At 26.7% G+C, this 16,239-nt stretch overlaps 1 protein-coding gene across 4 annotated transcripts in view; it reads left to right on the top strand.

Annotated features, from left to right (window-relative positions):
- Positions 1-16,239, top strand: part of Dscam2 (Down syndrome cell adhesion molecule 2) — a 111,644-nt gene that overhangs the window by 266 nt on the left and 95,139 nt on the right. The window lies entirely within an intron of this gene.

Here is a 16,239-nt window from a genome sequence, read left to right as displayed (position 1 = left end):
CTAGTTTTAACACTCGCCCAAATAATGACCTATAATTGAGTTCTTTGTTGTCGGAATTAAATTCGCGGACACAAAGCAACATGTGTAAAGGAATGGGAATCAGTTTTCTTACATCAAAAAACTTCGTGCGAGCTATTGTGACAGCGTTTTTGATTTTTTTACAATCACGTTCGGAGGCTCATTTCTAACAATTTGTCCAGAGGTGCTTTTTCAGACTTTGGGTTAGTTTTTTTTGTATAATCAAGATCACAATTCTATTCTATTCTACATTTAAAAATATTCTACATTTAAAAATATTCTACATTTAAAAATATTCTACATTTAAAAATATTCTACATTTAAAACTTTTTTTCATAATTTAGTCTGTTTTAGTGAGGGAAACAGTTTGTAATAATTTGGTTATTTATTAACAAAAAGGAAATGAAAAGCTTACACCCAGATTAGAAATATCGTAGAAGGTGACAAATATTTGGTTTAGGCACAAAAGCGTTTATGCAAACAAAATAATAAATGCTATTATTTTACGTTTACAGTAACAAGAATATCAGAAATCTGCTTAAAATGCTATTACATTTTTTTAAATCCTTGCTTGGTACAAATAAATAAAAATTTACAAATTGCTTGAATTTACTCACAGACATTTTTCGGTGTTTCTGAAAAGGTTTTTTCAGTTATAATAGAAAAGTACAACTACTCAGTTTTTTGAGAAAATAAATAAAATACAAACAACTGTATTGTAAAACTCAACAGTTAACACGAAAATAACCAATATTTTTCTAATTATCTGTAAAATATTTTTTTTTTTATTAAGATGTACTTTATGTTTGAACAAGAATGTATAATTCACTGTGGGAAGTTACGAAATCAGAAAATCAGGCAAAAACTTAAAAACAAATCAGTCTAAATTCGGTATAAATTTGCTGCTGAGAATTTTTGTGGTAGACAGCTTTTAATTTTTTTGTTTTTTATGTTTGTGATTGATTTATGAGATTACTTTCTTATTTACTTATCAGGTCAAGTTAAAAACACATATGTTTACTGTTAGGTATTCTTTGGATGCGATGGGAGATCCGAAAAAAAATATCTATGTTTTTTTAAAAATAAACACAAAAAACTTTGTGCGAGCTTTTGTCACAGCATTTTTGATTTTTTTTACAATTACGTTCGTAGGCTCATTTCTAACAATTTGTCCAGAGGTGCTTTTTCAGACTTTGGGTTAGTTTTTCTTTGATATAATCAAGATCACAATTTTATTCTACATTTAAAATTATGTTTACACAGATAATGGACTTTTAGGATGTGCTGAGGTACTTTTTATCATAGCTAAAAATAATAATTTTGTATTGTTTGGTGTGTTTTAGTGAGGGAAACAGTTTGTAATAATTTGGTTACTTATTAACGAAAAGGAAATGAAAAGCTTACACCCAGATTATAAATATCGTAGCAGGTGATAAATATTTGGGTTAGGCACAAAAGCGTTTATGCAAACAAAATAATAAATGCTATTATTTTACGTTTACATTTACAAGAATATTAGTAATCTGCTTATAACGCTATTACATTTATTTAAATCCTTGCTTGGTATAAATAAATAAAAATTTACAAACTGCTTGAATTTACTCATAGACATTTTTCTGTATTTTTTAAAACGTTTTTTCAGTTATAATAGAAAAGTATAGCTACTCAGATTTTTGTGCAAATAAATAAAATACAAACAATTGTAATGTAACATTCAACAGTTAACACGAAAATAACCAATATTTTTCAAATAATCTGTAAAATAATCTGATCCATTTTTTATTAAGATGTACTTTATGTTTGAACAAGAATGTATAATTTACTTACAAACAAATTAGTCTTCGATATAAATTTGCTTCTGAGAATTTTTGTGGCTTTTAATTTTTTTCTTTTTTTATGTTTATGATTAATTTATGAAGTAATTGAGATTATGTACTTAGTTACTTATCAGATGAGGTCTAAAATACTTATGTTTACTGTTTGGTCTATTTTTTTCCAAAAATAAACACAAGAAAGACTAAGTTTTATTTGGTATATCAAAAAACTTTGTGCGAGGTACTGACACAGCATTTTTGATTTTTTTACAAACACGTTCGTAGGCTTATTTCTAGCAATTTGCTTAAAGTTTTTTTATAAAAAAGTTTCGGCTGCTTTTTCAGACTTTTTCAGACAGTGGAGTTTTGGAATAGTTAAGGTGATTTCTTTCATAACTAAAAATAATAATTTGATTTTAGTGTTTTAGTGGGGAAAACAGTTTGTAATAATTTGGTTACTTATTAACAAAAAGGAAATAAAAAGCTTACACCCAGATTATAAATATCGTAGAAGGTGACAAATATTTGGTTTAGGCACAAAAGCGTTTAGGCAAACAAAATAATAAATGCTATTATTTTACGTTTACATTTACAAGAATATCAAAAATCTGCTTAAAACGCTATTACATTTTTTTAAATCCTTGCTGGGTATAAATAAATAAAAATTTACAAACTGCTTGAATTTACTCATAGACTCATAGACATTTTTCTGTATTTTTTAAGAGGTTTTTTCAGTTATAATAGAAAAGTATAGCTACTCAGTTTTTTGAGAAAATAAATATTGGGTATAAATTTGCTGCTGAGAATTTTTGTGGCTTTTAATTTTTTTCTTTTTTATGTATGAAGTAATTGAGATTACTTACTTATTTACTTATCAGGTCAGGTCAAAAATACAAATGTTTATTGTTAGGTATTCTTTGGACACAATGGGAGATTCGAAAAAAAATATCTATTTTCTTTCCAAAAATAAACACAAGAAACACTTTTAGTGTTTAGTTTTATTTGGTATATCAAAAAACCTTGTGCGAGGTATTGTGACAGCATTTTTGATTTTTTTACCATCTTGATTTTTGGCTCATTTCTAGCAATTTGTGAATAAACTTAGACTTCAGTAAAAAAAAGCTTTGTTATACACTTTTGCAATAGCTTCGGGTGCTTTTTCAGACATTGGATTAGGTTTTTTTTTGGTATAATCAAGATTCTGTTCTGAGTTTGAAATTGTGTTGACGCTGTTAGTGGAGTTTTAGAATGTGTTGATTTATTAATAATAATAATCATAATAATTTTGTCGTATTACACGTCACCTTGTGCAAAAATTTACTTATCTTAAAAACTGAGTTGGTGAGGGAAACTGTTTGTGCTAATTTGCTTACTTATTAACAAAAAGGAAATGTAAAGCTTACTCCCAGGTTATAGATATTATAAAAGGTGACAAATATTTGGTTTTGATACAAAAGCGTTTATGCAAACAAAAAAATTAATTTATTATTATTTTACGTTTACATTTACTTCGGGTTTTAAGTGGAAAAAATTATCAGAAATCTACTGCTTTACACGCTTTTTATATTTATTTAAATCCTCGTATTCTATGTCAGATCATTAATATAAAAACATGTTGCTTGGTATGTAAGCAAATTAAAATTTACAAATTGCTTGATTTTACTTAGGTCTTTTTCTTTAGATTTTAAGATTTCTGTGTTATATGGGTAAAGAAAATTACTCTGCTTTCTACAAAAATAAATAAATGAAACATGAAACTTGCCAATTAACAAAAAAAATAACCAATATTTGTTTCTAATAAACTAAAAATTGGACTCTTTTACACTACTTTATTTTCGAAAAGATCTTAATAGTATGTGGAAAGTTATGCAATCAGAACTTTCTGTTTGTTAAAAACTTGTATGTTCATAAAGAACTGACACATAAATGAAAAATTTTCATTTTAAATTCACTATAAATTTGCTGGTGACAGACAATTTTTAAATGTTTTGCTTTTTTATTTATGTTTTCTTTTCATTTTTTGCATAATGTGATTGCCACTATTTACTATCTTGGGGTAGGTTAATTAAATTAAATTAAAAATTGAATTAATCCAATTGGATCAATGCAGGATCCGTAAAAAAATAATATTTTTGCAAAAATAATAGCGAATAGGCATTCTTAGATTTTTCGCTTCTGAATTAATGTGATAAGGGTAAAAACATAAAGATTAATATGTTCGTGAACTAAAGAATGTTGTTATTTTTGGTTGTGGGAATTCTTATAGGTAGGACAAATATTTATTATTATTGTCTCTAGTTTTAACACTTGCCAAGTTTTATGAATAGGAATAGGAATCAGTTTTCTTACATTAAAAAAATTTCGTGCGAGCTATTGTGACAGCGTTTTTGATTTTTTTACCAACACGTTCGTGGGCTCAGTTCTAACAATTTGTCTAAAGTTTTTTCTTATAAAAAAGCTTGGGGTGCTTTCGCAATTCTATTCTTCATTTAAAACTATGTTCATACAGACATTGGAGTTTTTGAATGTGTTGAGGTGTTCTGTTTCATAATTATAAAAATAATAATTCTGTCTTGTTACACGTTATCTTGTGCAAAAATTTACTTATCTTTAAAACCGAGTTAGTGAGGGAAACAGTTTGTAATAATTTGCTTACTTATTAACAAAAAGGAAATGAAAAGCTTGTTCCCAGGTTATAAATATTATAAAAGGTGACAAATATTTGGTTTAGGCACAAAAGCGTTTATGCAAACAAAATAATGAATGGTATTATTTTACGTTTACGTTACTTCCAGCTTTAAATGGAAAATAACTGTTATTAAATTTATTTATAAAAATAAATATAAAAATGTTGCTTGGTATTAACAAATTAAAATTTACAAATTGCTTTAATTTATGTATATGCCTTTTTTGTATTTCTAAAGATTTTTTAGTTATAATAGAAAAGTAGCTACACAGCATTTTGTGAAAATAAATAAAATTCAAATAACTATAATGTAAAACTCAACAGTTAACATAAATGATATCACAAATATTCTGTAAATTTGGTTCTTTTTCAATTAAAATGTTGTATAGTACTTTATTTTTTGGAACAAGAAAACTTATCTGTTCATAATGGATTGACAGAAATTATAACTTTGGAGTTTATAAAATTTGCTGCTGAGAATTTGTTTTTTGGGTAGGATTTTTTACTAATTTTTTGATTAATGTGACTGAAATTATTTACTACTTCAGGTCAGCTGAGGTTAGGTCTGATCAAAAATTTGTTTACTGTTCTAGACAGATCATTAAAATTTAGGCACAATCTGAGATTCAAAAAAAAATAATTAAAAATCTTTTGTTAATAGGGTGAAAAATGACAAAATTTATTTACCTTTAAAACCGACTGAGTGAGAAAAACACTTTGATCTAATTTGGTTACTTGTTAACAAAAAGGAAATGAAAAGCTTACACAGAAATTATAAATAACATCAAGGGTGACAAATATTTGGTTTGGATACAAAAGCGTTTCTGCAAACAATAATAAATGGTATTATTTTAAATTTACATTAACATCGTGGTGTTTAAATGGAAGCACTTAGCAGAAATCTGCTTAAAACTTTTATTATTTTTATTTAAATATTCCGTTTCAAAGTTTTTATGTTTGGTGTGCAAGCAAATGGAAATCTACGATTAACTTGATTCCACTCAACAGGTTTTTCTTTCATTTATTGTAGGTTTTTTAGTTACAAACAAAAAAATAAAAATAAATGCAACGTCATTTGTTGTATGCTTAACATTTTCATTTTTTGAAATATATTTTAATTCGGTGTGAGAAGTTCCGAATTTTGATATTTTGAAAACTTTCTCTTTATTCAAAATTATCTGATCATAAAGAACTGACCAATTTTCGTTTTAACACTTCCGTATAAATTTGCTGCTGAGAATGTTTCAGTGTTTGTAATAAGACTGTTTAGACAGATTTTTTATTTAGTTTTTTTTTTTAAGTTTTTGATTACATTTTTCGAATACTATGTCAGATTAGCTCAGCTCAGCTTAAATCAGGTTAAAAATACGTTTACCATTAGGTATTCCATAGACTATTAAAAATTGTAAAAAAAATATATTTTCAATAAATAATTAAAAAACTCTCGGAAATTGGGCTAAAATTGACAAAACTTTCTTATTCTTAGATTTTTCAATCCTAAATTAATGTCCTAATAGCACATGAAATGTTTGTTAATTAAAAAATGTTGTTGTTCCGAGTAACAGGGATTTATAGATTTCCTAGTTGCCTAACTATTGACCTAATTAAACCCGAACTCGCCGTTATCTGAATTAAATTTTGCAGCCACAAAGCTTCATATGTAAAAGAAGGGAAACATTCCGGGATAATATCAGTTTTCTTATATCAAAAAATTTCCTGGAGCAAGCTATTGTGACGCTATTTTTTTACCATCATGTTTGTAGGCTTATTTCTAACAATTTGTGTAAGTTTTTTATAAAAAAGCTGCGCTATAGTCTTTTGAATTGGCTTCGGGCGCGTTTTCAGCATTTGGGTTAGTTTTTCTATTGTATTATTTAAAATTATGTTCACACAGAGGTACTTTGTTTCGTAGCTGAAAATAATAATTCTTTTTTGTTATTCTTTACTTTGTACAAAATTTTATTAATTTTTAGAACAGAATTTGTGGTAGAAACAGTTTGTAATTAATAATTTGCTTACTTATTAACAAAATAGAAATGAAAAGCATACAGAAGTGTTATAAATAATATAAAACGTGACAAATAGTTAGTTTAGAAACAAAAGCGTTTCTGCAAATAAATAATAAATGGTAATTTACGGTTTAAATGGAAGCTCTTAGCAAAAATCTGCTTAAAACTTTTATTATTTTTATTTAAATATTCCGTTTCAAAGTTTTTATGTTTGGTGTGCAATCTAACTTGATTCAGCTCAAGTTTTTTTAAAATTTTTTAAAGATCATTGAATAAAGATTAGTTAGTAATATTAAGAAAATTTTCTCCCCAGGATTTTTCATTTCTGAACATCAGTGTGATAAAAAACACATAAATTAATATGTTTGTTAATTATGAAAGGTTGTTTTGTTTCTGGTAGCCGTGATTTATGTGTTACGTCGTTTACCCAACTAATGACCTAATTAAATTCGAACTCTGTGTTATCAGAATTAAATTTCGTGGCTACAAAGCAAAAAATGGAAATATTTCGTAATATAATCAGTTTTCTCACATCAGAAAGCTTTTGTGAAGCGAGCTGAGATTACGACAGCATTTTTGATATTTCTCCCATCACGATCCAAGTAATGTTCTTAGCTCATTTCTAACAATTTGTGCAACAAACTTACCTACTCCTGTGTGCAAAGTTTCGCTCAAAAAAGCTTCGTTACCGACTCTTGAATTGGCTTCGGGCGCTTTTTCAGACTTTGGACTAGTTTTTCTTTTGTATAATCAAGATCACAATTCTGTCCGAAATTTGAAATTATGTTCACGAAAACAGTGGCGGTTTAGAATGTATTGAGGTACTTTGTTTAATAACTACAATTAAGAATTATTTCTTTATTTAGAAAATTGCTCTGTTTTTTTAAAAATTTTAATTGTTAACATAAAAATAATCTAGTAAACTATGAATTTGTTTTAGTCAAATTATTTCAACTTTCTATTTGTTAAAAACCTTCTCTTCAAAGGAATTTACACAGAAATTGTAAATTTTCTAGTTAAACTAACTATAAATTTAAAGAGAATTTTTGTGATAATCCAGCTTTTAAATTTTTTGCGTTTTTTGTTTTTTTTCATTTTTTGATTAATATTATTAAGACTATTTACAATCTCATTACGAAATCCGAAAAAAAATTCACATAAACAGATTTTTCATTTCTGAACTACCGTTGTAAGGGATGCAAAACCCACAGATTAGTATGTTTGTTAATTAAATGATGTTTCTGGATTTATGGTTTGCCCAACTATTGACCTAATTAAACCCGAACTGTGTGTTATCTGAATTAAATTTCGCGGCCAGAAAGCAACACATTTAAAAGAATGGAAACATTCCCAGAGCTCACTTTACTGTTGTGTCACCGAATTTGATTGGCGTTTTCCCAGAAATAAATTTTTTACAATCACGTCTCCAAGCCTAATATTCTTAGACTCATTTCTAACAATTTGTGCAGCAAACTTACAGCGCTCCTGTGGGCAGAGTTTTATATAAAAAAGCTTCGTTATAGTCTCCTGAAATGGCTTCGGGCGCTTTCATACACTTTGGGTTAGTTTTTCTTTTGTATAATCAAGATTACAATTCTATTCTAGATTTGAAATTATGTTCACCGCAGGCGCTGGAGTATTAGGATGTGTTGAGGTATTGTTAAAGCGCTTTGTTTCATGTCTAAAGACAACTAATAAACTAAAAATTGTTATAACTGTATCTTGTTATCTATTATTATCTTATGCAAAAATTTATAAATCTTTAAAACCAAGTTAGTGAGAGAATTAATTAATTAGTTTGCTTTCTTGTTAACAAAAAAGAAATGAAAAGCTTACACAGAGGTTAGATGAATAATAATAGAAGATGACAAATATTTGGTTTAAATACAAAAGCGTTTAAGCAAACAATTATAATTGGCATTGTTTTACATTTGTATAGAGCTTTTAAAACGATTTAAATATTTAAAAAATTATTACTATTCTTAGCGTATATAATTTTTTTTTTAAATAAAATCACATTTACTTTGTCACATCTGATAAGTAAAAAGACCGGATTTTTAGGAAGTTAAAAAACTTAAGTTAAGTGTCAAAGATTATGTATTAAAATCTGGTAAATTATGAAAATTAAAAATATTATTTTCATTGCAATAATTCCATTACAAAAACAAACAAACAAACAACACTAACAATGTTTTCTCAAAAACTTAAAATTATCTGCTTAATAAAAAATCTATAAAGAACTTAATTAACTGCTGAATCTAAAATTATTCTAAATCTGCTGTTGTAAAATTAATTCTTTTTCCGTAGGAATCCATTTCAACCTAGAAAATGAACTGTACATATTAGTACTACATAAAAACACGCATCTCTGTATTATCAATATTTTTTAATTCAATTAACATTTTTATTTTGAGTAGATTTTTAATTTAAGAATTTTTTGTATAGTTTGTCACTAACCAATTTTTCCACAACTCCTGGAGTACATTTTACAAAAATTTACACTTTATTTACAAGTTTAATTGTTTCAACAAGTGATAAGTTTACTGTTTCTAATTTTGTTATGCTATTGTTAATATTAAAATTCTGTAGATCCAAGTGACTGTTAAAAAACTATAGAACTGCAAACTTAGAACATAAAGAAATTGGAAAACTGAAATTATAAGACAGTGAACAACGAACAACTGAAAAAATTAGGAAATGAATATGAAATATGGGAAATTATGAAACTAAAATGCTGAAATACTGAGAATAATTTTAAAAACTTGAAACACTAAGAAACCATGAGATTGAAAGTTTGGAAGCCTGAGAACATGAAAAAATAAGAAATCTGTTAAAAGTTGAAAAAGTTAACACCCAATTTTTTGTTTTTGCTTCTCAAAGATTATTAAATTGTCTAAATAAAAACATATCTCAAGTAAGGAACTAAAAAGATAAAAAAAATTTGACCTAATTTGGTACATTTTTGAGTTTTACCGAAAAAGCCACAAAATTCTTTTAGAAGGATCGGAAAATTCATGATCATTGTATTTGCCTTTTTCAGTAGTTTGAGCACATTCTTAAATTAAAAACTGTCATATTCTCGCTGATTTTGCGCAAATACCTAGATTTTCAGTGAAGGTCCAAAATTATCTTGATTTTAATTTTTTTTTTAGTTTTCTAGCATTTTATCACGATTTTCAACCAAAAATTAACTTATTTTGCATATAATTTAGTTATGGCAATGTTTCTGAGACATTATTTTAAAATAAGAAACTATCAGTTTTATTATTTTGGACATTTTAGTCAAATATTATCATATTACCTTCATCAAAATTAGACAAAGTATTCTTTTGGCCTTTTTACTGTTATTTAGCCAGTTTTAAAACAAAAAACTTACTTTCAATGTAAAATTTTGTTAAAGCTGGACGTAAAATCAATGCTGAAATGCTGAAATACTGAGAATAATTTTAAAAACTTGAAACACTAAGAAACTATGAGATTGAAAGTCTGGCAACCTGAGAACATGAAAAAATAAGAAATCTGTTAAAAGTTGAAAAAGTTAACACCCAATTTTTTGTATTTGGTTCTCAAAGATTATTAAATTGTCTAAATAAAAACATATCTCATTAATTTTAAATGCCCAAGTAAGTAACTAAAAAGATATAAAAAATTTTGACCTAATTTGGTACATTTTTGAGTTTGAGCGATAAAGCCACAAAATTCTTTTCAAAGGATCGGAAAATTCATGATCATTGTATTTGCCTTTTTCAGTAGTTTGAGCACATTTTTAAATTAAAAACTGTCATATTCTCGTTGATTTTGCGCAAATACCTAGATTTTCAGTGAAGGTCCAAAATTACCTTGCTTTTAATTTTTTTTCAGTTTTCTAGCATTTTATCACGATTTTCAACCAAAAATTAACTTATTTTGCATATAATTTTGTTAGGGCAATGCTTCTGAGACATTATTTTAAAATAAGAAACTGTCAGTTTTATTATTTTGGACGTTTTAGTCAAAAATTATCATATTACCTTCATCAAAATTAGACAAAATATTCTTTTGGCCTTTTTACTGTTATTTAGCCAGTTTTAAAACAAAAAACTTACTTTCATTGTAAAATTTTGTTAAAGCTGGACGTAAAATCAATGCTGAAATGCTGAAATACTGAGAATAATTTTAAAAACTTGAAACACTAAGAAACTATGAGATTGAAAGTCTGGAAGCCTGAGAACATGAAAAAATAAGAAATCTGTTAAAAGTTGAAAAAGTTAACACCCAATTTTTTGTTTTTGCTTCTCAAAAATTATTAAATTGTCTAAATAAAAACATATCTCATTAATTTCAAACGCCCAAGTAAGGAACTAAAAAGATATAAAAAAATTTGACCTAATTTGGTACATTTTTGTGTTTGAGCGAAAAAGCCACAAAATTCTTTTCGAAAAATCGGAAAATTCAAGATCATTGTATTTGCCTTTTTCAGTAGTTTGAGCACATTTTTAAATTAAAAACTGGCATATTCTCGCAGATTTTGCGCAAATACCTAGATTTTCAGTGAAGGTCCAAAACTACCTTGATTTTAATTTCTTTTTCAGTTTTCTAGCATTTTATCACGATTTTCAACCAAAAATTAACTTATTTTGCATATAATTTAGTTATGGCAATGCTTCTGAGACATTATTTTAAAATAAGAAACTATCAGTTTTATTATTTTGGACATTTTAGTCAAAATTATCATATTACCTTCATCAAAATTAGACAAAATATTTTTTTGGCCTTTTTACTGTCATTTAGCCAGTTTTAAAACAAAAAACTTTGTTAAAGCTGGACGTAAAATCAATAAATAATTACGTCGTATATAACGTATCTATTAGCTGTTTCAAAACTATAGAAATACCAACGTCGGATTTTCTTTAAAAGTTAGTTGATATGAATTATTCATGCACTTAAAAAACTAATAACGTAATTTATAATTTCAATGAGAAATCTAGAAATCAACCTTATTTAAAATATATTTGTGTGCTGCTTAAAATAAGTATTTTTTAAAACGAAACGTCAGTTTGTTTTTATCTTAACATTATATTCATTTTTCGCATTTTTGCTAAATATGGGGAAGCTAAAGTTTCGTCACTAATGTATGTACTCCCACCTGGTGACAATAATGCTCGCAAGTCCGGAAATAAACACAAAGTTAAATTAATGTAGAGTGAGAAAGTGCGATGTAAAATTCACAATATGCTTGAAATGCATCACTGGCTGTCAGTTTATGATGCACATGGAACCGAAAGACACACTCAATTTACCCTAAACTTGTAAGCAGTTTTCAGAAATTGCGTTTTTGTAACGTGCCATTAAACTACACTCTCTAACAAATGTTTTATAAAATATTCCCAAAGAGAATTCGCAAGGAGCGCTCAAAAGGGGTGAACTTCTTATATTTATTTACATTTCCTCAAATAACAGCACAAATATTCAAGCGTATGTTGTACAATATGTCAAACTAAACCCTCGTCTGTAAGGGAGCAAGACCCAAACTAATTCCGAATTGTTATAACTGATATTATGTTGATGAAGATTAAATAGTTTGCAGTTTATTCGGAACTAACTTTCTGGAACGGTAGGTATTTACTGACACTCCCTCCCTCAAGTAATTTTATTTGGCCATTAATTTGCACTTGGATATACACATATCACATTCAAATTCAACTTGAAGGCATCCAAATAGAGTGTAAACGTTTATGAATTCAGTCTTTAGGGAATTTCGAAAATTCATCATATCGATAACTCTTAAAAAAGAATAATACAAATTTTTTAGTCTGTTTAAGATTTAAATTTTTTTCTATTCCACATTGGAAGAAATTTGTTTGCAATACTATCTAATAATTTTATAAAGTTTAAAATTCCTCTTACAAATACAAAATGGGTATAAAACCAATAAAAATTTAAAAAAATGTATTTGTAATTTAAATAAATATAATAAAGTTTAAACCAAATATTTGTCATCCTTTATTATTATTTGAGTTTTTCATTTCTGCATAATAGTAACAAGATAAAGTTATTATTTCTAATTTAAGGTGTGTTTAGATACGGCAATTGAACAAAAAATAATTTTTCAAATAAAACTAACAAAAGTGAGATTATTTTTTATGTTTTTTGGAAATTTTTCGACATATTTCGACATTTTTTGACAATTTTGGTAAACTAAGTGAGTTTTTAGTTTTCAATTGAATTTATCTGAGACGTAATTAAGTAATTCTTCAACCTGTTTTATCGAAGTTTTTCAAAAAAATTTTCAAAAATAAACGAAATTTTGCAAAGTGTTTTTAACTTAAAAATATGTTCAAGCTAATGAAAAAGGCAAAAATAATGATCTTGAATTTACCGATTCTTCGATTATGGTTTCAAGGCCATTTCGCAAAAAAATTGTTTTTTACATATTAAATAAACTAAATTTAATGAAACAATTACTTGATTGCTTGGCTTTTACGCCAATTTTGCAATTTTTCAAATAAAAGAAGCTAAATCTAACGAAATAGGGATCGAAATAATGTTATATTTTTGAAATTTATTGAAAATTGTAAATGGAATTTTTGGAAAATCAGTGACTTTTTTGCTCTTAATTGAGGTGATTTTTTGTTTGATTTTAACAAAAGTTGAACAAAAAGTTAGACGAACTAAATCACTCTAATCAGGGTAAAAGAACATAAATTTTTATGTAATTTGGTAATTTTTCATTAATGTTGCATTGTTTAGTTAACTCTTGTTAATGTTTTTCACATATCAAATAAACTAAATTTAATGAAACAATTACTTGATTGCTTGGCTTTTACGCCAATTTTGCAAAAAACTGTTTTTCAAATAAAAGAAGCTAAATCTAACGAAATAGGGATCAAAATAATGTTATATTTTTGAAATTTATTGAAAATTGTAAATGGAATTTCTGCAAAATCAGTGACTTTTTAGCTCTTAATTGAGGTGATTTTTTGTTTCATTTTAACAAAAGTTAAACGAAAAGTTAGACGAACTAAATCACTCTAACCAGGGCAAAAGAACATAAATTTTTATGTAATTTGGTAATTTTTCATTAATGTTGCATTGTTTACTTAACTCTTGTTAATGTTTTTCACATATCAAATAAACTAAATTTAATGAAACAATTACTTGATTGCTTGGCTCTTACGCCATTTTGCAAAAAATTGTTTTTCAAATAAAAGAAGCTAAATCTAACGAAATAGGGATCGAAATAATGTTATATTTTTGAAATTTATTGAAAATTGTAAATGGAATTTTTGCAAAATCAGTGACTTTTTAGCTCTTAATTGAGGTAATTTTTTGTTTGGTTTTAACAAAAGTTGAACGAAAAGTTAGACGAACTAAATCACTCTAACCAGGGTAAAAGAACATAAATTTTTATGTAATTTGCTAATTTTTCATTAATGTTGCATTGTTTAGTTAACTCTTGTTAATGTTTTTCACATATCAAATAAACTAAACTTAATGAAACAATTACTTGATTGCTTGGCTTTTACGCCATTTTGCAAAAAACTGTTTTTCAAATAAAAGAAGCTAAATCTAACGAAATATGGATCGAAATAATCTTATATTTTTGAAATTTATTAAAAATTGTAAATGGAATTTTTGCAAAATCAGTGACTTTTTAGCTCTTAATTGAGGTAATTTTTTGTTTAATTTTAACAAAAGTTGAATGAAAAGTTAGACGAACTAAATCACTCTAACCAGGGTAAAAGAACATAAATTTTTATGTAATTTGGTAATTTTTCATTAATGTTGCATTGTTTACTTAACTCTTGTTAATGTTTTTCACATATCAAATAAACTAAATTTAATGAAACAATTACTTGATTGCTTGGCTCTTACGCCATTTTGCAAAAAATTGTTTTTCAAATAAAAGAAACTAAATCTAACGAAATAGGGATCGAAATAATGTTATATTTTTGAAATTTTTTGAAAATTGTAAATGGAATTTTTTCAAAATCAGTGACTTTTTAGCTCTTAATTGAGGTGATTTTTTGTTTGATTTTAACAAAAGTTGAACGAAAAGTTAGACGAACTAAATCACTCTAAGCAGGGTAAAAGAACATAAATTTTTATGTAATTTGGTAATTTTTCATGAATGTTGCATTGTTTAGTTAACTCTTGTTAATGTTTTTCACATATCAAATAAACTAAATTTAATGCAACAATTACTTGATTGCTTGGCTTTTATGCCAATTTTGCAAAAAACTGTTTTTCAAATAAAAGAAGCTAAATCTAACGAAAAGGGATCGAAATAATGTTATATTTTTGAAATTTATTGAAAATTGTAAATGGAATTTTTGCAAAATCAGTGAATTTTTAGCTCTTAATTGAGGTGATTTTTTGTTTGATTTTAACAAAAGTTGAACGAAAAGTTAGACGAACTAAATCACTCTAACCAGGGTAAAAGAACATAAATTTTTATGTAATTTGGTAATTTTTCATGAATGTTGCATTGTTTAGTTAACTCTTGTTAATGTTTTTCACATATCAAATAAACTAAATTTAATGAAACAATTACTTGATTGCTTGGCTTTTACGCCAATTTTGCAAAAAACTGTTTTTCAAATAAAAGAAGCTAAATCTAACGAAATATGGATCGAAATAATCTTATATTTTTGAAATTTATTGAAAATTGTAAATGGAATTTTTGCAAAATCAGTGACTTTTTAGCTCTTAATTGAGGTGATTTTTTGTTTGATTTTAACAAAAGTTAAACGAAAAGTTAGACGAACTAAATCACCCTAACCAGGGTAAAGGAATATAAATTTTTATGTAATTTGCTAATTTTTCTTTAATGTTGCAGCGTGACTTGAAAACAAGGAAAATTTTTTTAAAATTTTAGGAACAATATTTTTTTTTAAGTTTTTTGTTAAGAATCGTTCTAAAATACTCGAAAAACGGAACACTATCGTTTAGTTATTGAAGCGAAATTTTTTAACATAAAAATGTGGTAAATCTATTTTTTCCAGAAATAGTTTTTCAAATATAGAACCGAGATTTATTGGAAATTTATTGTTTCAATAGCAAGTGAGATTTGAGTTCGAAATAATTGACGTATTAAGTGCTGATGTTTTAGCAAAGTTTTGCAAACACTGGAAATCTTTTGGTTTACTTATGAAATAAGCCAAAGTTTTTAACTTGGAAATGTGCTTACGCATTTACTTGTTTTTTTTTGCAAAAATATAAAACTTGCTGAGTTTTGTTTTTATGCGAGCGTTCAACATTGTTGCAGAAACTTGGACCGTTCTATCTTTATGAACTTTTCTAGTGTCGATTTACATGAATTATTAATGTCTATGCAAACACATTCGGTCTGTTTATCTATTCAGCAAACGACTTTCGGATTCTATTGTTGCTATCACTATTCGTTTTATCAAATAATAACTCCGATCTTGGTTGAAAATGTAAATTGTTGACTCGATTTATTCATGAATGCAGTCGGAGCTTCCAGTATCACAAACTTACTTATTTTCTACCAAATACCTTTCTGAAAAATGATAGATTTACTGTTGTGACAGTGGCTGGCAATCTGTGTCTTCTCCCCTTTTCTAGCTGACCACCTTTGGTGGTTTTCTTAATGGGAAAATCGTTACTTCATACACCGGTCGTCAAGGAGATGAGGCAAAATTGCTTTTTTATTAGGAAATCTTTTTTAAATTTGTAAACCGTCTTAGTACAAGTGCGGAATAATTGCAAC

This window comes from Tribolium castaneum, chromosome 1, assembly GCF_031307605.1.
Source record: "Tribolium castaneum strain GA2 chromosome 1, icTriCast1.1, whole genome shotgun sequence".
Taxonomy (NCBI): domain Eukaryota; kingdom Metazoa; phylum Arthropoda; class Insecta; order Coleoptera; family Tenebrionidae; genus Tribolium; species Tribolium castaneum.
The sequence above is the reverse complement of the archived record's forward strand: the minus strand, read 5'-3'. Positions and strand labels throughout refer to the sequence as shown.